We start from the raw sequence: 21,727 nt of genomic DNA on the forward strand, positions 1-21,727 counted from the left end.
TTTATATAGTGTATTACTAGGTTTATATTGTTTATATAGATTATTAATCATATTTTTTCTTTCTATTTTTTCTTCTGCAAAAAATTGGATTTAAATAGCTGTTTCCAGTGATGTCTGTTTAAATCAACTTTGCTGCACCACATTCCTTTTAATAAATTAGGGTTCTTTAGTGTAGCAGTAATCTAGGATCAGTAATCTGCTTTTAAAAAGTGTACTAATTTGAGACAGAATCATTGAAGTGCACTCTCGGATACAGGGTCAGGCCCTTACATTGGCTTTTTGACTTATGCATGGAAAATTGAAATTGCAAAAGCAACTGTAGTCCAAATGTGATTCTTTGTTGGCAGAAGTAATGGCTTATGTTCCTCAGAAATATCTCACTCATTCTGTTCTCTTCTGACAGGTGAACTTTGTCTTTTAATTTTAGTGGGTCATTCTGCTGTTGTGAGCTCCAGTTATGATTTAAGTGAGGTAGAAGTATTTGGCAAGCCTGAGCAGAATACAGTGCAGGTGTGTGCAGGGCAAAGGGTGTGGAATCTTGAACTAGGAAATGAAAACTGTAAATCTGGAAAGGACAAGGAGCCAGGAATTTCTTTGGTAGTTTTAATGATGAAGAAATCTAAGATAATGTGTGTCACTTCAGTGTAATTGATTTTACATGTTTAATTAATTATCATTAGTTCACCTTGGTTGATGAGTAAATGTGGGAAGAATAATGGTAGGAGATGAGACTTTGGTTGTCCCATTGCTGTTGTGGGTACATTACACACTAGGTAGTGCCACTCTGAGTCTTTGTTTCAGCTCTAAGTCCTTGTCTGTATCTGCCACTGGGTTACTGAGCATTTGAATATTTCAATATTACAGATAGAAATAAAAACAAGAGCCTCTTGGCTTGTAGCCTTGCATTTTGAGTTTCTGCAGTTTATAAGCCTGTCTTCTATTCCATGAAGGAATATTAAAATCAACAAATACTTTAATGGTATTCTTGTTGTCTGTTTATTCTCAATGCTTACAAAGTTTTTAACTCAGTTTCTCTCAAAGAAGAGTAGCTCATTTTTGTTAGGTATCAGCTGAATCTCAGCAAAGGAAGGAAAACACTGTTTTTACTGAGCAGGTTACTTGAAATAAGATAGGTGTATTCCTTGTTCCAGCTTCCTCAAATGCCTAATTTGCATTTTGATATCTCTGTATCTGTAGCTGAACTTCATTAACTCTCAGCAATTTTAAAAATGTGAGCAGCACTATTCTGTTCAGTAAAGAATGACAATAACACCATTCTTTCCAGAGTAGCATATGACCGGAGTATTATGCTAGCCTGCTTGTTCAAAGATGTAAACAATAACACACTGGCAAGCACACACACCTGAAAGCAAACACAGGCAGAAGACACTTAAAATACCAAAAGTAACTGGAATATATGCTTTTGTAAGCTTATATCTACTTTTTGGTTCTGGGTCTGTTATTATCAATGTTTGTTGTAACCTGAGTTACGGCTTCAGAATCTTCTTTCTCCAGATTTTGGGAAATGGGATGCATTTTTTAAAAGATATTTCATGTGTCCTGGGGCAAAAGATTGACTTTTTAGAAGGTACAAAGTAGACATTCCAGGTACTAAAATTTGATGAGACCGTGTCTGAAGTAGTACACTGGGATTTCTCAATTGGGCAGAAGAAATTATCAGTTCTTTCTTTCAAAATGCATTCTGAAACATTTTTCTGGTACTTAAAGCAAATTCAAAGTCCTATATTTTTGTGAATTGTTTTTGCAAATGCAGTTACTTGCTGTTTGCTAGTCATATGGTAACAGCTAATTTCATAATCTTATTTTAAAAATCTTCCTATTTAATTTCTACTTTATATGTTGATTTTTTTTTATTGTTATCCCCACAGTGGAGCATGGCATGCTCTCCAGGTTTCTTCCAGGTAAGATGTGGGTATATGCATTTCTTTGCTCAGTCTTGTTAGCCTTCTTTCCATGCCTCTATTTTTGCTGATCTGTTGTTTCTTGAAAACAGAGGCGAAACATCTGTTTAGATGCTCACTTTAACATTATCATCGATCTCTATATGGCATGAATTGCACACTTGTTTTCATGTTAGAGGTTTTTTTCTTCCCAATAAAAAAAAGAGTGACAAAACCAATACTTTTTATTCCAATTCCATAATTCGAATGTTTGTTTGAGTAGTTCTTCTTTTGAGCAAGCAGTTCTTGACTGCCAGGTAAATATCTTGTATCCGTATGTCTTCCCTCAGCATTTCTGTTGACCACCTATTCAGTTCTGGTAACTTTCTTGAGGTGTTTATTTGTATAATTAATTTTGGGCACCTGTTTTTCTCTGTGCCCCCACCCCCAGCTGGATACTTTTTTTGGTTTTTTGACTTCAGAAATCGCAAAGTCTCCTTCAGATCCAGGTTCTTGTCTTCTCTAGTTCTACTGTCTTTGTCATTCTGAGTTGTTGTGAGGGGAAGGGGCAGCAAAATAACTTCTTACAGGCTGTTTTATTCTTTCATTTAACTTCGGTATTTAAAAAGCTGATTCACTTTTAATATGAGTTTATTTTCTATGACTTGTTCCCCTTTGAATTCTTTCCTCCTATCCGAAACCAGCTTTTAATTAACGTTGTGTCCTTCTTAGAGCACTGCTTTTTGATTTCAGTAGTCTCTGTCTATCAGGAATGCTACTCTTGGGTTTTGGTCAGTTTGCAAAGATAGGCTTTCCAATGATGAAATTTTTATTTCATTAACATCTACTCACGTCTCAGCCCAATTATTGTGGAAGTTCAGTAGAACTGTAAATACAACCTTTAAAAACTGTTTTTTCCCTAAATTACTCTGACCAAAGCTAATTCTGCTTTATCCAAGGAGTCTCTATTTCTGATTGGTAAGACATTACTAATGCACTTTGGTATCTAACTGGCTTTACTTTCTTTTACTTCTCTGAGTACCATCTACCCTTCAGCTTTGACCTGGATATTCCACTGTCTTTTTCTGTAGTCTCTCTAATGTGCTGGGTTTAATGTCCTTAACCAGTATTTCTAATTTTTCATGTTGTGTCTTGCAGGCTTCATATATTCAAGTGCACATGCCTGTTGTTGCTCTCTAACCTTTTCTGAAAGAGATAGTTCTGATTCGGGTCTTTCATGAACTACTGCAGTGACTACAGCTTCCATCCATATCAGACCCTCTTTTCTGCTGTCCTTGTAGCAGGAGAATACTTGAATCCTGTGCCGTGTCTGTGTATCCCCAACTTCACTTGTGGTGCACAAACCAAACTCCATTATGACTCTCTTGGAGTCCAAGGATCATAAATTTTCTAGGGTACTGACCTTGTGAAACCAGGTTTAAATTTAAGCTTTTACACAGGAAGTTTCCGTGTTTTCTACCTAATGTATCTCTCAGACATTTTTGCTTTAGTCTACACACCAAATTAGCCTAAAATGTGTTGGGTGATGTACCTATTAGTGTATAAAGCTGCTTCAACTTGCTTAAAATTCTGCCTTTAATTAAGATGAGGCAACTCTGAGTGTGGATGAGACCTGCTTAAAATCCAAAGTGCAGTTGACAGTCTTTCCATTCTGCATTGTTAGGCCAAGCTAAAAATCAGTGCCAGAAGATTTGGTACTAAAGTTGAAACAATTTAAAAAGATAGTTTGAGTGTCACCTCTATAACTTACAAAAGTAGTAATCTGATTGTATGGGATTTTAATGAAGTGTGTTTTTGTACACTTTATCAACAAGATGGCTGGTTGTTTTCATTGTGTTGACCCAATTTACTCAGTATCATGTCACTTAATAAAACAGTAGCGGTGGTGTGCAGATAGTTGTTGGGGATATGAAGAGGAAAAAATAATCTTGGTAACAGAGGATTGTCTGTCTATTGAATACTTGCACTTCTTCAGGCATCTTACTTTACTTGTTTCAAAGCCCGAGGCCATACAAGGACATATATTTTTGTATGGCACTCATCATTCACTGCACTGTTGTCTTTTTTTTTTTTTTGTCCTATTCCTCCCCATTTCAGACTTTGCCATTGATTGCACAGTCACAGAGTGAGCTGCAGGGCAGAGAGGAAAATGTACTTTTCTGTCACTCAGAATTTGCTTTTGTTGGAGAAAGAAGTAGTGCTGAAAGGAACAAAAATGAAACATTCAGTGCTGCATTGAAAATACCTTCCCCCCCCAAAATGATTTTTTTCTCTCTTCATTATAGGCTTATAACACTGTGGGATATAGTTCTTTCCTGCTAGATTGAGATCATTAAAACTGCTGAGTTACAACATCCTCCTGAATAAAGAACCTCTCAGGGACAGGAGTCTCTGTAGTTGTTCCTCTCTTGAGAAGGGGGAATGGTTGCCTGGTTGGAGTCTGCAGTGTTGGAGCACTAAGTATTTGGCAAGTGCTGACGTAGGCGTGTTGCCTAACCAGGAAGAAAAAAAGCCATTTACATTTTTATTTGTAACGATTGATTACCAGGATGATTCCCTGGACAGCTGTATTGTTGCTGCCTTCTAAAAGATTAATTTCTCTGTGAACCCAAGGCACTGTTGTTTTGGTTGTTCCAAGGCACGTGTTGTCTTGTGGCTGATGTAGAGGAGGCATAGAAGGGCAACACTCAGGACTCTTGAACACTGGTGATGGGGATTGATCTGTTCACAGGAAAGGGCTGTGAACTAAGAAGAGGTATTATCCAACAGTTAGTTTTGGAGGAAGGCATTCTGGTGTTTCCCAGCTCAGATGGACAGCCAGTAAGCTTCACCGTTTACACCATTTGTAGTCCCACTCCAGTGCTGCAGGGTTAATCCTTTTCCAATTCAGAGATGTTTGAGTAATTTTACAGGTAACACTGAGGATTCAGCTTTCAGATTAGAATTGTGTGAGTCACTCTTGTGTTTGCTGGAGTTGGTTTAATCAATGGATAAAGACATTGGGGAAAAATACAGATTTATCCACTTTCTCAAGTAAAGAGGTCTAATACTAAATGCAAGACAGACTAACATGGAGATGTACTTTGCTTGCAAATAGAAGGTGCAAAACACCTGATTTCAAGATTTAAAGAAAGCAAGCAAAAAATAAAGGAGGTTTTGGAAATGTAGAGAATTTTTTACCCATGGAATAGTATGATTATTTTATAATTTACTTAGACCTGTAAGTCATTTAGTTATTCAAGTGTAAACAATAATGATGTACTGTAATATAGAGAATATGTATGTATTCCAATAATTTAACTATCATTCTGTCCCAAGAAGGTTTCAGTTCTACTAAGTAAACTCATCTTGCAGCAAATTTTTTTGCTTGACAACAGGATAAAATTGCAAGTGAATATTCTGTATTAAGTAACAACAACTCCCATGTATCACCAACATATTTTTCATTATCTGGGAATCAGAGCACTACTGAAAAACAACAATAAAAGAAAGTAAGGAGCAAAGTGAAACTTCCCTTGTTGTCATAATTGTAATGGTAGCAATTGCTTTGTGAATGTAGTTCACATCTCTGCAGATGACCCAACCTATTTTAACTTAAAGAATTATGTTTTGAAGAGACTGAGTGGAATTGGAGTTTGTATTTCAAAAAATTTGTCTTCAAAATTATGCGGAGTACAAGAGTGAAACATTCAAAGGGCTGGTTCTTTGCTTTGTCATCTTGGTAATAACGTGTGGCAAGTATTACTTAGTTCATAGTACCTGTGAATGCCTCATGCTTTTCTTTAAAATCTTTCATTAGATTATTTGATTTTTTTGCAGGTTCAGTGTTTATGTAGAATACTCCAGGAATTATGGATGTAACTTACTTCTTATATTATCAGGCTGGAGTCAGTCTTATGGTGTACCTCATTAAATAGAGGTGCCTGGTTTTCCCTGAAAATTTTCACTCTTGTAGCTGTGTCTACAGTTTAACTTAAGATTATTTCAGATATTTGATGCCTGGTGATCAACTTTTTTAACAATCTAAAATAAGAGACAGACAAATCTAAACAATGAAACCCAAGAATTTTAAAGACAACTAAACAATCATCTTGCTTCTTGGTGTTCTTTTTTTCCTGGGGAGGGCATCACTCTGGCCTGTTTCCTCATTCCTTGGAACATTTGTGTTAGCACAGGGCAGAGGTGGAAACAACTGGGCTGGCTGAGAGGAAGAGGAGTTTTAGTTTGCACAGTCAACAAAAAGTTACTCTCGGAATGTTGGTGAAGGAAATTAGTTTGGTCTGTATGACAACCATTACTCTTCACAGTGGCAAATAGTTAATATTTGGTTGCTTCAAGGCTCAGATACTGTAATTCAGAAGGATTAGGGCTGTTGAAAAATGAAGATAGATTCTTGGAACATGCGTGTTTCTCACCTGAATTTTCCTTTTTTTTTTTTTTCTGTAAAGTGAATTATACTATCTCAAGGAACTTTTTTTGCTCCAGAACTTTCAAGTAATTCCCTCAGAGTTAATGTCTAAAAAACGTTGACAGATGTGTGCTGACTACATTTGGAAAGAAACTGTTGCTGACATAGCCATCAACATCAGGTTCCTGTTAAATGTTTTTGAAAATCACTTAAGTTCTAGTCTAAGCCTGAATGATATCATTTTATAAAACAAAATATAAATGTATAAAACCCAACCTGTTTACTTAGGAGAGACTGAAACACTTCAGGTTCTGTATATTTTCCTGGATTTTTTGTAGCTGCATTATGTTTTTAATGAAACAACTAATAATCAGCATGGTAATATATGGAGTTACTATTTTAAGTCCTTCCCCTGCCCCCCCATTGTATTGTGTAAGCCAAGCTGTGTATCCTATTAGTAATTATTTGTATTTCAGTATTGCCCAGAGATTCCAGCTGATTTTCTTGCTGCTTAGACAGTGGTTTGGTACAGTAGAGTCCAAGACAGTCATCAGTGTTCATTGGCAGCAAAAAACGCCAATAAAATAACTAACCAGGGGGAATTTTTATAGTCATACAGAGTTTGGCACATAGTTATTCTGTCTTGATTGTGCCCCGGATAGGTATACACTCCAAAAAAGCAGAGGGAAAACAGAGAGGTGAGTTGCCTTTGTTCAAGGTCATGCAACAGATTCCTGGCTGATCTAGGATGACAGCTTTACCAATTCCTGGTCTCCCATCCTATCCACTGGACTGTTTCTGACCTATGTTGTAATGGGCTTCCCTTAGGATGATCCATCCCCTTTTTGAGAGAAAATAAAACATCGTTTAATCAGCCAAAAATGAAGTCCAAAGCACACATTCACTATCCTTACAAAGGGACAAAAGAAACAAAGATGTATTTCGTATTTAGCAACAGTTGGAGGACACGGTATTGTTTGTGCAATACTCTTAGGTCTCCAGGGATTCCTAAGCATAGAAAGGCTGAGGAAGTAGAGGCATTGGCATGGTGCCGAAGCAGCTGCAGAGGGTTGGCTAAGCTACAAGCATATGAGTGCAGAGTAGGTCAAAAAATAAGGAATGTTGCTTTGTTGTTTTGAAATAATATATATATTTAGCTAATTTTAGCATGAGTATTGTTATGTCATACACAAAGTAGAGATGATTGCAATGTAGGGTTGCATTGTAGCACACTAACAACTGGGGTTTTTAGGCCATACATTTCCAAGATATTGTCAAATTTTTTTATTTTTTTTTTTTAAATGATCTCGACACTTTTGAGGACCAGTTTGACTATAATAGGCCACCTCTGGCCAATAATGCTGCCAGGGACTTTGTTTATACTTGACTTGCTCTTGTTGACTTCCTTAGCATAGGTATTTATTTTTTCTTTTTTTTTTTTACTTTTGTCTTCGGTGAAGGAGAAATGCTCCTTCAAATTAGGAGTTTTTAAATGGTGTTTTTATAGATTTATGGTTTAATTTAGCTCTTCAGTACCATATCAGAAGCACCTTGAGAGGTTCTTGATGAGAACAATGTGCCAGCTTTTCAAGGTCAGTAAGGAAAAACAAAGGAAAGAACTTAAGCCTTTTGCTTTGGACATTGATCAGTCAGTGAAGAAATGGTAAAAATAAACTAAAACAGTAAAGGATTTGCAGCTGTTAAGCTTCTTTAAAAACAATTTTTTGGTCACTTTCAAGTCTTCTGTTTTAAAATAGTATCATTTATTGCTATATTGTAATTTTTAATACAGCTGTCATTAGCTTTTTCTGTGAGTATTATTCTTAATGAACTGATGTTTCTTGTCTGTGACAATGAGGACTGAGGCCCAAGGAAACTTCTGCTTAAAAGCTATGAGTAAGATAATTGCATTTCACCTGGTCTAAAGACTTCTATTGTGTAAGGTGCTCCCTTTTGTTTATCTTAATATCTAGCTTAGATATTCCAAGTTTTGGAGCACCAAATTGTGGACTTCTGTGAGTGTTTTAATTATTTTTGTTACATGTATATATGTTTCCACAAAAGGAAGAGTAGGGGCTAATAGAGTATGAATTAATAAAACTCTCAAATATTAGATTTATATTGGCACCTAGGCCCCATTACAATCTGTGCTAATCATCTTCCTAAATGCTGGGGTTATTTGGGACGGACCTTGTTCTAGTGTAGGATAAGCTTGCAGAACAAGAGTTTGTTTTTTTTAGGTTACGGATTCAAATGCAGCTTAAGATGATATGTGTAATTATCACCGCTATTGAGAAACAGAGCGTGTTGAGGTTCCAGGAGGGAGATTCTACTGTCCTGAGGATGTTCACAGAGTTGATAATACCCTCTGTCAGTGCATGAGCCTGAAACACAAGCCTGGAACTCATTGGCAGATGTGGACTGTTACATTTTAATGGTTGTTTGCTCTTATAACTGACTGAAAAATTGCAGAGAACTTGTATCTCAGCGTTTCTTAGTGTCCGTGAGGAGCTGGACACCAATAATGGGGCTCATATGCATTTGTGTCTGTGAATTTTAATTCAAAGATAGTTGCATTAAAAGATCTTTTTGGGGAATAGACACAGTTAGACTAGCAACTTGTATTTGCCATGCTGCTTGCTATTTTAAGGTTTGTAGTTTTTCTGAATAGAAAAACTGCAGTCTCTACTCTTGCTTATTTACTTCCATTCCCTTCCAGCCCCAGTATTTTCTGCATGTTTTAAACAAGTTATTAGGCCATTAGTATGTATTTGGGACATAGAGGATATTAATGTTGGCTTGAAATCCAGGAAAAAATGCAATGTTTAGGACTCTATTAACATACATTTGAAACTTGTTTTTCTCTAGGTTACAGAGTGTGGGTTAGAATCATGTCTGTTATTTTTAAGCTGTGTAGTCTTCAGTCCTTTTTTCATCCTTACAGCAAAAGATTATTAAAATCTTTTGTCTGCTAGTAAAAAGCTTTGACTTTATGGATTGAATGGAAATGTATCTGGCAAAGTGTGAAATATGAGAAGAGAATGGAGGTGGTGCAGTAGTGAGAATAATTTTGTTTTCTACTTTAAGAAGGGCTTTAGAAAAAAAAGCATGAGCTGAATATTCAGTTCAACAAGAAGGTTGGTTGCCTGGCAGTGCTTCTGGACTTCAGTTTGTGAATTTATTCATAGTGATATGATTAATTGTTTGGCATATTCTTCATCCCAATGAACCTTTGAGGGTTTGACCTTCAGGCTGATTGAACACTGGGTAGTATGTTATTGTTTAATGGATGTGAAAAAGGAAATTTTTTTTTGAACTTAAGAGGGCAGAATAATTGCTCTTGAAGGAATAAGAGCACTTAATATTAATCTTTTAATGTAAAGTTCAATGGACCTGAAATTAGATTTACATCTGTATTTTGATTTAGGATTGCTTGCATGACTGCCCATTCTTCTTTGATTTTTCTTTTTTCTTCAGAAAAAGCGAAGTACTAGAATAAAGGATTCTATACTTCAGTTGTAAAGCAGTGCAGTTTCTTATGTTTTGAGAGGAAAAGGATTTTTGTATACCTGTCAAGATTCAGAATCTTGTGCTCCTGGTCTGTCATTTCTTTGTAAATAGAAATTGCTTGCTCTGCTGCAGTGCTGCATGTGTCTTTCATACACATGACTTTATTGCTTATTCATTGCAAACATTAGTTTAATAACTCAGAGCATGATGAACCAAGGTCTCTTTCTGAACACACGTATACAGCAAATCCTATCAACCCCCATTACATTGCACCTTTTTATAGGAAAGGTATTAAAAAATTAAGGACATAACTGACACATGAACTTTGTCATGTTTGTACGGGCACAGAAAGGATGGAGGAGAACATGCTGGGCATTTGTAGTTTCATTTTGTGTAACTGTTTGAAGTAACATAACCAGCACACTTCTTACAGTTTCTACATTTAAAGAAATGAGCTGTATGTATGTTCTGTAAACCCAAAAGGCAAGCTTTTCAATGGGGAATGGAGTTAATCAGAGGACAAGCTGGAAGCGTAAAGGCTGCAGAAAATTACCAGACTCTGGATCTTCCTACTGGTTAGAGTCTGTTCCTGTTGCTGTGTGTGAAGCTGCTGAATAATCCAGCGTAGCAGCTTCTCTCTAAGTTCAGTTACCAATATCCTTAGATAAATTGAGACACTGGTGGGGTGTTGTAAAGGCTGCAGCTCCCCTCTGGTACTGTAGCACCAGGAGCATCTGCATTTGGAGCCAACAAAAGGACCTAGCAGTCTTTATTCAGTGGTCATCACGGTCTGGCCAGGGGAGAGCCTGAAGAACTTGGGAGGGGCTGGCCAAAAGTAGCAGCAAACCTGGTTAAAGACAAAACACCAGGGCAAAAGGGGGGACTTGTTATACCAGTGCTTGAAGGACTCAATGAAATAGATTACACATCACCAATTTACATTTAGAGATGATGCCCTACGGAGGTAGAGGATTTAGTATGTTACACTGTTTTTTGGTGGGGTTTTTGTTTGTTGTTGGTTGGTGTTGTTTTTTTTTTGTTAGGGTAGTGGTCTTACAGCGTTGTCTGCTCTGTTGCTACAGTCCTGGTTTCATTTTAGCTTTGGTGCAATCGTTTTATGTTTACAAAATATGTCCATTTCTGTTTGTCTTGGTGCTTTGCTACTTTCCTGTTTGTGGAAAAGTGCTGAAGCGCAGACCAACAGTTGGAGCAGTATTTACATGGCTGAGTGTGTCTGGGAGAATTGTTTACGTATCAGCATCTGAAACTGGGAGGAGGACAGCAGAGCATGCCTGACAATGGAAAGACTGAGAACAACTCTTGTGTTGCAATTCCCCAGAGTATATTCTGGGAACAATGAAGTAACTAACTGAGCTTTGCTCTGATTTTCAAGGCTGGCTTGCTGTAGGGAGGCAGATCACGTTATTCCCCTTGCAGTGTCATCTACTGGATGTTTGTATAAATATGGCAAAAGAAATGCTCTTTCAAGTGAGGCTTGGGATTTTATCATACAGGTGATAACAGGTGGCATAATTAAAATGTTAGAATAAAAGGTTGACATTTACAGTTGTAATGCCTGTGTTAAAGACCTTCATTGCTTTGCTTCATCTTCTTGTGATGCTTTTAAAAAAAGATCTGGCAGTCTTGCAAAAATAGATGTTAACTTGAAGATGTAAATATACTTTTGCAGACGGGTACTGGTAATTCTCCTGTGTTTGTTATTCTCCCCTACCTGAAATTTGTGTTCAATTTACATTAAAATTTGGGGTTTGTGGGAACTACTGAACAAAATTGCACTAACAACTCAATTGGGAAAACACTTGAAAATTTTAATGAAATAGTAGAAAGTGGAATTTGCCTATGAAAAAAAGCTTTACAACTGAGTGGGAACTTATAAATAAAATATTTTTAGGAAACAGTGTCGAAGGTGGGCATTTCTTCTTGGTTCATCTTCCATTCAGGTCTTGTTTATGCATTAGCAGTCAAAATATTTAGTTACTGTATGGTAGCTAACTAAAGTAACTGTGGTTATGAAGTGACTGGCATTTGTGTGAAGAATGTCATTCACTTCCTTTAAGTGTATTTTTCTGTAATACATATTTCTTAATGTAGTTGGTTTAAGAGAAAATAAGATGGAATTTTTCCCTTACTTAAACAGGTGATTTAAATAATAAAGTTGATGTATGGTAGAAATAACTTCTGGTGAATTACACAAGTGCCCAGGAAGGGATTATAGAATGAATAATTTTAGTGTCCTTTCTCAAGAGGTGAGTGCCTGTGCATCATGCATTCGTGAAACTACAGAGAAAAGCATACTATGATAAAGTCACTGATTTTCAATTTAAACATGCATGTCTAAGTTTGATAAGTATTTAACATAAAAGTATGTGCAGAGCATTTTAGATGGCTTCCTAAAACAAACAAACAAACAAATTCAGACAAAAGTATTACAAGTTAAACAGCACAATCTTTTCTGTGCACATCCCTGAAGATAATTAAATGCTATAACATTGCTAACTCTGGTGAATCAGAAGCAATCTTTCAACACAGAGTATTTCTTAAAGTTTTAATGCCTGGACTTCCATGATTTGCTCTTGGAATTTCTGTTCTACTGCAAAACAGTAAAAAGCTATTCCTAATTGTTTGAATTACATTGCTAACTGAAATATTAGTAGTGTTAATGCTTTCTGTGTAGATAAAGCACTGCATTCTGTATTTTTTTTTCTATGAAAGGATTTGCATTGAGCTGGTCTTGCAATTTGCTTATATTTAAACTGACTAATTTTTAGAGCAGAGACTGCCTTTTCATGATGTGTGCCAATTAGTTGTTGGGATTTTTTTAATCTGAAGTAGCCTGCGGTATGCCAGTCTGTTTGTCTGGTGAATGCTTTGTCTAGGATAAGACAATTCCTGTGATACTGTGAGGAGGCAGTAGGAAAAAAACAAAATTATTTCAGGTAAAACTCTCAGTGCTTGCAGAGACCCAGGCCTGTGAGGTTACTACAAACAGGTCTTTGAGAAGGACAATCAAGTGGCTGAGTTGCTGCTGCTCAGCTTTGGGTCTTTTGGGAAAGAGGAGGATAAGTTCTCATGGTCTTATGCTTCTCCGTGCTTTATGTTCCCAGTTTGTCCCCATTTTTATAACAGTGGGATACACGCTTTCGATACATAGTGTGGGCAGGATGATCAGTTCTCCACTTATTTTATATGAAGGACCCCCAACAAGTGCTGTATCTGTTAAGCTTATCTCTGGTTTTCAATGAAAGAGCAAAGGCTTGTGTTGAGTAGACTTCACTGAGAAGATTTTAATATTTTTCCCTGTATGTTAGATAAAAGATCATTGTGTGTGTTATACAAAATACTTACAATGTGAAGAATTACAGAGGGAGAATGACTTAGTAAAAAACCAAAAGCAATGGTGTAGGACACTGGATCTAGTTAATGCCACTCATAGTCACATGAGCTTTCCTTTTATGGCTAAGTCCACACAACAGTTGAATGTCTCTGGAAATGACAGTTCAACTTCATCCTGCCCCCTGTGTGCTCCTACCTGTTCACTGGCACTTCTTACCTCATGCAGTGAGTGAAATTGTTCAGAAAACTGATACAACAGAAAACAAACTTATTTTTCAGAAAAAGGAACAGATAGAGAGGAATTCCTTTGTTTTAACTCAGTGTTAGCCATCTCACTTATGCTTGTCAAGGGAAGTGACAGCAGAGTGTGGCCAGGCATAGGGATTGCACTGATGAGCTTTTGTCCTTTACAAGAGCTAGACTTTATATCTAGCCTTTAGACCTTATAAATTGTGCAGGGTGAACACAACATACTGCTTATTCAAAGCTCCGAGTCCACTTTCTCTCAACAGCTTGTTCTCTTATGTTTCAATTTCCAGAGGATCCTGTGGAAAATCACCTAGAAGCTTGTATTCCTTCAGGGACTTGTTTGCAGCATAAAGTATTTCCTCTTGTTTTGTCCCAGTTTTCATTTCTGTTCATAAGTACTTGGGATTAACCTGATGGTTTAGTTATAAAATCACATAACAGGAAATAATAAGAAATAATAAGGAAGCAATATGAAACATAACAGGAAAGAAAATGTTCTATATGAGCTGTTTAAAAGAATTGCATGTTTATGTATCTAGTGGAATTCATTAATTGGTAGTCCTTTACTGTGGAAACCAGACCGTGCACTGAATGCAAGACTGGAGAATAAAAGTGCAAATATATTTTTAGCTTTTCAAGTAAGTAATTAGTCAGCAAGCAGAAACTGCAATAAAGTGAGCCCTTGATTTGCTGCATGGTTGGAATATGTGCCTTTTCCAAGTTTGTCTTTTGAGGCTACATTATACTTGCATAAAGAAACTCCTTGTTTGGTAAGACTCAAGCTCTTCATGTATAGTTCTTTAAGTATTTCCCCTTTTCTTACTATCTTGCTTGGAAATTTCTGGCCACCAGTTGATGTAATGAAAATTTTAGGAATCACGTTTTGTAAAACAAAGAAGTTCCTTCTTTGTATAAGAAAGCAAAATTTAGTTGCCCTTGTAGAAGCTTCAGCAACCCCATCTGTTTTGCAGATGGTTTCTTTTTGCCCTTGGAGAAGCTTCAGTAACCCCATCTGTTTTGCAGAGTTTCTTTTTGCATTATGCATTTTATCTATCCCAACTTTGAAGTCTGACAATGGATCATCAGAGTTAATGCATGTAGCAATAAAAATTGGGAGGTCACGCAAGGCTGTTACTGTGATTATTGCATATCTGCTGCATTAAACCCTTAAGATCTTTATTTGTAGCAGGGCGTTTGTGTTTATCTTAACACAATTTCATAATCAATGCTGCTTGCTTAGCTTCATCTGAACTTCTACATCCAAATCCAGCCACTGTAAATCTGATTTAAATGGTAATGCAGTACAATTTAATGGAAGCAGTGCTGCAAGGAGTTCCATTGAACACTTGCTGCTTTGAGCAGGGGAAAGAGAGCTCCCTGCAGTCTTTACTTCTTGGTAATTGCTCATGTGTTTTGACATTATCTCTAAAGACCGAACTGTGTCAGGTTTTCACATGAAACTCTGAGGACCAGTTGTTGAGCTCTTGCTGTTCAGGGTAACATTAAGCTAATTTTATTTTGTAGTAGGTTTGAGAGAACGTCTAAAGTACTTAATTTATTAGGCTTAAGGATCATGCTGTTCTGTAATCTGTGTGATTTCATCATATTAATCTTCTTTGTTCTAAATAGTAATTTCTAAGTGCTGGTATAAGCTGGGACACTTCTGTACCCAATATAATTACTATTTTTCTGTATGTGTTCCCACTTAAAATTATTTTTAATTAGAATAAAAATTAAGTGGAGTTACTCTTAATGAGTGTAACTAATGCATAAAAAAGTAAGGAGTATCCAGTAACACAGAATACAGAATAAACTATTAAAGCATTTGAGCAAGGTTCAGTACTTCTTGGCTGAAACCATTCAGTAAATCTGCATTTATGTTTAGGGTATAATATTTTAGATTACTAAACTCAGAAGGAGGTAATATTCTGCTTGTTTCTTAACCTTCCTGCTGGCATTCTGCCATTTGTTTGTTAGGTGTTGTGCTTTCAGTAGTCTTCACATATTTGCAGCATTCCATGTTCCCTGGATTTGAAATCAGGCAAGTATTAAGAGAGTGATTTTTGTCGTGTATTTAATCAAGTAAGGTTATTGAAACTTCTGAAATGAAGGACTGCATGGTGTTAAAAAATGGTTCAAAACACAAAAAAGTATACAAAAGAAATCTATTTGTTTAAAAAGCAAATTTCAAATTGCTTTGAAATTACCCTGTGGTTTCCTTAGTATCTCTTGAAAATTCTAATAGGAATTTTAAGGGGTGTACAAAAGAATCAGGCAGATGGAGAAAGCTAATGCAGAAATTCTCTAGCTAATCTTGTTAGGGATTTCATGTAACATTACTTGGGCTAATCTATACTGAAATTACACCACATTTTCTCTCTGCCAGTAGCATGCTTGTGAAGAATTAACCATTAACTGGTTGATGCAAGTTATTTCCTGTTTTACCTTTTTTCTTGTGTCAGACCTTTCTTGTGAGTTTCTTCACCTTAACTTTAAGAAAATTCTTCTTGCATTTCTGTATTTTAATGTCATAGGTGCAGTAGCACGTTGAAGCCTGCATTATATGTGAGACTCCACACTGCAGTCTTTCAGAATGCTTCTGTGGTTCTTTTTATACCTCCTTGTAGTTTGTCAACACTTTTCCTAATAGCAATATGAAATATGGTGTTCTCTAGTTGAGATTCTGCTGGAAAACAAGAGGCAACCCTCCAAACCTTACAACAGTGAAATTATTTCACTCTGATCATTCTCTTTGTCCCATTTTTCTTCCATTAGTCTTCGTTAGGCAGCAGTCTTCAAGGTTCTTGCTGTGCCTTCATGTTTAGCCCATCCTTGCATCTTCCACTATCTGTGTTGTGGTATACATGCCCGTCTTTGGCTGCTTTCTTTAGACTGGTAACTTGTCATTAGAAAAGTAAATTATAAGCTGGTTTTGTTCTTCTAGCCCAGAGTCTTGATTTGCCTTTAATCTATTTGTATGGGTATGCTGTTGCCATCTCTAAATTGAAAGAGGTCATGGTTAGAATGTGGTTTCACAAGAGGCAGTGGTCTGAATGAATCATAGAATCATAGAATCATAGAATCCTAGGGGTTGGAAGGGACCTCGAAAGATCATCTAGTCCAACCCCCCTGCCAGAGCAGGGTCACCTAGAGTACATCACACAGGAAGGCGTCCAGGCGGGTTTTGAATGTCTCCAGCGAAGGAGACTCCACAACCTCTCTGGGCAGCCTGTTCCAGTGCTCTGTCACTCTTACAGTAAAAAAATTTTTCCTGATATTCATCTTAAACCTCCTATGCTCCAACTTGTATCCATTACTCCTTGTCCTAGCACTGGTCATCACCGAAAAAAGCTTAACTCCATCGTCTTGACACTCACCCTTTACATATTTGTAAACATTGATGAGGTCCCCCCTCAGTCTCCTTTTGTCCAAACTAAAGAGACCCAGCTCCCTCAGCCTTTCCTCATAAGGGAGATGTTCCACTCCCTTAATCATCCTTGTGGCTCTGCGCTGGACTCTTTCAAGCACTTCCCTGTCCTTCTTGAACTGAGGGGCCCAGAACTGGACACAATATTCCAGATGTGGCCTCACCAATGCAGAATAGAGGGGGAGGAGAACCTCTCTTGACCTACTAACCACACCCTTTCTAATACACCCCAGGATGCCATTGGCCTTCTTAGCCACAAGGGCACACTGCTGACTCATGGTCATCCTCCTGTCTACCATGACCCCCAGGTCCCTTTCACCTACACTGCTCTCCAGCAGGTCAGCCCCCAACCTGTACTGGTGCATGGCGTTTTTCTTCCCCAAATGCAAAACTCTACACTTGCTCTTGTTAAACTTCATCAGGTTTTTCCCCGCCCAAGTCTCCAGCCTGTCTAAGTCTCTCTGAATGGCAGCACAGCCTTCTGGTGTGTCAGCCACTCCTCCCAGCTTGGTGTCATCAGCAAACTTGCTGAGGGTACATTCTGTGCCCTCATCCAGGTCGTTGATGAAGATATTGAACAACACCGGTCCCAGTACCGACCCCTGAGGGACTCCACTAGTCACAGGCCTCCAACTAGATTCTGCCCCATTGACTACAACTCTCTGACTTCTTCCTTTCAACCAGTGCTTGATCCACCTCACTGCCTGATCATCAAACCCATACTTGATCAACTTATCTACAAGGATGCTGTGGGAGACGGTGTCAAATGCTTTACTGAAATCAAGATAGACCACATCTACCGCTCTACCATCATCTATCCACCTAGTAATTTTCTCATAGAAGGCTATGAGGTTAGTCAAACATGACTTACCCTTGGTAAAACCATGTTGACTGCTCTTGATGACCCCCATCTCCTTGATATGTCTAGAGATAGTGCCAAGGACAAGTTGTTCCATTACCTTTCCAGGGATGGAGGTGAGGCTGACCGGTCTATAGTTACCCGGGTCCTCCTTCTTGCCCTTCTTGTAGACTGGAGTGACGTTTGCTATCCTCCAGTCCTCAGGCACCTCTCAATGAAACCTTACTGACAGCTGCTGAAGTGGAGGTTTTGTCCCTCTGTCCCAGCTTCCCTCTCCCTCTACTTTTTCTGTGTGCTTCTGTCTCTTTTGCCTTGTGCCAGTATCAACCCCGCTTTCCAAGACTGTTCAAGAGAAAGAAAGAGAAGTCAACAACATGGTGGTGGTTTTGTGCATTTTACTAAGCTAACTTGGTTCACAAAAGAACCTGATGAAAATTAGTGTTGGCATAGGGTCAGAATTTTGGGACCATGTGGCTTGGAGCAATGATGCAGAGTTGAAAGGAAGAAGAAGCTGAGAGGAGCCATAAATACGAGTAGAAGGACAAACTTTAACAAACCTTTTGGGTTAGTTTAAGGAAAGCGGCACAGTCTCATTCAGATGTTAACTCGTAACATGTGGAACTGCACCCGGGGTTAGCAGTGCAAGCCTTCTCTTTTAGCATTGGACACCATCTGCACGCCAGTAACTACTGCTATATTAAATAGGCAGTACCTGTAGAATCATGAATTAAATTGATGATGTAGGAAAAGTAACACTAGGTTTTTTCCTTGTTACTTTGTTCTACTATAGTTATATTATGCTACATTGTTTTATATGTGCTACAGTGACTTATGTTGGTGAAAAACTTGATACATTGTATCCTATTATCAGTCTTGGCAGCATTTTTTTATTAGTGTAATTAAGTGTGAGAGCTATTACATCTTTGCATAAAATCTGTATTTCTAGTATTTTCTGCCTGCCAGCTGGGTAGATTTTAAGCAAGATCTCCAGCTTCTCACAGATATAAAACTCTTTAGTAAGTGACTGTGTTTGTTATTAATGTGTTCTTATTGCTACAAGGTTAGCCTCTCTCCAAATCTCCATTATCCCTAGTGGATAGATTTGTCATTTACTGTATTGCCCCATCAGTGAATAACAATAACTGTGAATGAACTGTTCTGAAAAACCTTCATCTTTCCAGGAAAGGCCTAAGGAGGCTTCTTTTTTCCCTCCCCTTTTCTAATACAAGAGTTACTCTTATTGTTCTCCTGCATCCTTTGTTCACAGGGATTATACCTGATAATGATCTTCAAAATGTCAGTGTGTTTTTATTTTTATCTAGCTGTGACAGTCTTCCAGCAGATGTTATTTCCCTCCTACATTTATGCAAACTTTCACACGATGCTTCAAAAAGGCAGCTAAGAAGTCAAGCAAAAAACAGGGATGATTTGTATAAAGCCTCTATTAACTGAATCAAAGCTTCAGATTGTGGTTGCTATGTGCAAATCCAAACATTGCTGTTTGAAGAAACTATTTCCATAATAATAATTTCTAGTGGGATCCATGGTCAAGAAATAGTTAATGAAAAATGTGTTTTCTGGGATGTACTTGGTCAGTGTTTGCTATCGTTACAGATACTGATAACCGAGGACATCAGTTCATGTCTAGCAGTTACAAAGTGCTGACTTTAAAAAGTTTTTCACTACCTGCTCTGCAGTAAAACAGACATATGTTCTGAAACTGAGTGCTGCTTTATCATCAGTGGTTCTGCAGATGGGCAGTCCTCTGCATGGAGAGTCCTTCTGCATGAATGTTCTGAAATCTGCTGTCAGGAATACCTTCTTATATTTACTTTAAAAGTGCACTGAAAATATAACCCCGAAAAGATGTTTCTTGTAATATCTGAGCAAAGCTGGTGCCTGAAGAGATGCAAACTCAATTGAGGCAAATTATTTAACATACAGTTTTGGCAATTCTAAAAGTAGTAACAAAACCAAAATTATTTAACATAGCATTTACATAATGTAGCAGTACAAATACATTTGCTATATAAACATGCAAATATAATTTATAATAAGCAATAAATAAGCAAGTGTATTTCTACAGATGTATTGACAATATTTGAGCTAAAATCTACATTTTTAATTTGAAGCCACTTTTAGTGGATCTTTTAATAGGCCAGGAGATACTAAGATTTTGCACCTATTTTGCACCTGGTTTGTTGGTTTGTTTGATTGGTTGGGTGTGTTTTGTTGTGGTTTTTTTTTTTAGTTTCAGACATGAATAAAAAATGGTTTATACAGTATCTGGGGTTTTTATTTTAATGTACAGGAATTTGAAAAATTAATTGGGCCTTTCTAATGGATAGATATCATTGAGCTTTCTGCAGGTCCATGTAATACTATATGGCCTGTTCATATGTAAGTCAGACTGGACTGAGTGGTCTTGCCTACACTTACTGTCTGAATGTCTGTAAGGACTGGTTTCTCAGCTTGAAATAATTTCTGAATTGGTGGAGATTAGTTGGTTATTATTGCCCAAGATGACATCTTCAGCCTTTTCTACATTATTACTGAAGTAATTCCAAGTCAAATTTGATTAAATACAGGGTGTTGAACCCTGAAAACACCTACAGGTGAAGCAGATAATTTTGCACTTGCCCATGGTGAAGAGTGTGCAAGGCTTTGAGAGTGGTGTAGATGGGGTTGCTTCAGAAATGCAAAGAGACATTTTCATGCTTTTTAACATAATGAAGTCATCCCTTCTCAGCAATGTGAGGCTTTCTTGGTATTTCAGCACAGGAATTTGTTCTTTCTGCCAATTACCTATGAAATTATCACTAAAACAAAACATGTCACTGTCATGATGTCCCTTCAGTTTCTGTTCTGTGAGTGTCACTGAGACATTAAGTTGTGTGAGTGGACTCCATTGCTGTTTTTGCATTGGCACCTGTCTAGATTGCATTGCAGCTACTGTGCTGCCCTGGGATTATCTCATGGTACCTTTTGCACACATACAGCTCATTTGGCCAACAGATTTCATCACAATTGCAATTTCTTTGGTATGTGTAATGAATAATGCAATAGAAGAATAATAGCACTGTGCTATATTGAGTGTTCATTAATGTACATGTTCCTTCTAATCCTTTTAAAAATACCTTCTTGCAGCTTATTTGTACTCTTGTCTGAGTATATTACAGTAGTTTTGATTTCAGTAATCCTTTGTGCCAAAAATAAATTGAGCAGTAGGACGTTTATGTGGTATGAAAGCTTCTTTTTGGTTGCTTGTTCTGTCTGACTTCTCTGACATGAAACAAGGCTTATATCTGCCAGCTGTCTTGCTGCTACTTCCTTTAGTTAGCACTGGTTACAGAAATCTGGTTCTTTGAAACAGATTGTCTAAAAGTGTGTATTTGAAGTACATTTCCTAGCATTTGAACAGTCTATTAATTATATGAAACTACAGTATCTCTTGCCCCTCACCTTTTTTTTGTACTCAGTTGTCTTTTTTTAGTCTTTTGTAATGTGTTATACCTGTAATATTGCATTCATGTAGGGTGGAAGATGAATTCCACTCAAAGTGATGGTATGATGAGCTGTGTAATGGGTTTGGATTGACTGCATCCATGAAACCCACATCATTCTATGAAACAGCCAAATACATTTAACAGGATTGTGCAAGGTGATGAATGTTTGGTACCTGATAGCTGGTATGAAGTGTTTCCATTCTCTTCACATCCTGTCGGCGTACGTGATGGACAGTGAAGCTGACATTGTCATCATTTGCTCAGAGTTAGAATTCTAGTGACATTATCTGAGCTTGCATATCTGCATCATCCTTTGGGGCAGTTAGCAGAAACAGGGAAGATTATGTTAATTAAACTTGATTGATACCTGGAAGCTTTAGATTAAGCCCTAAGGCCTAGATCTAGTTGGGTTTTGGCTTATGTTGGTTTTAGGCTTATTTCATTACTTCTCTTTTAGACATTAGAAATGCATGAAGCCATCTGTGTGTTGCC

General features: G+C 37.5%; 2 protein-coding genes across 14 annotated transcripts in view; both read left to right on the top strand.

Annotated features, from left to right (window-relative positions):
• The window catches only part of LOC127383389 (sorting nexin-9-like), a 625,662-nt gene that overhangs the window by 460,781 nt on the left and 143,154 nt on the right, over positions 1 to 21,727 (top strand). The window lies entirely within an intron of this gene.
• The window catches only part of ZDHHC14 (zinc finger DHHC-type palmitoyltransferase 14), a 96,438-nt gene that overhangs the window by 29,946 nt on the left and 44,765 nt on the right, over positions 1 to 21,727 (top strand). The gene's annotated exons all lie outside the window — the stretch shown is intronic.

Source organism: Apus apus, chromosome 3 (genome assembly GCF_020740795.1).
Source record: "Apus apus isolate bApuApu2 chromosome 3, bApuApu2.pri.cur, whole genome shotgun sequence".
Classification (NCBI taxonomy): domain Eukaryota; kingdom Metazoa; phylum Chordata; class Aves; order Apodiformes; family Apodidae; genus Apus; species Apus apus.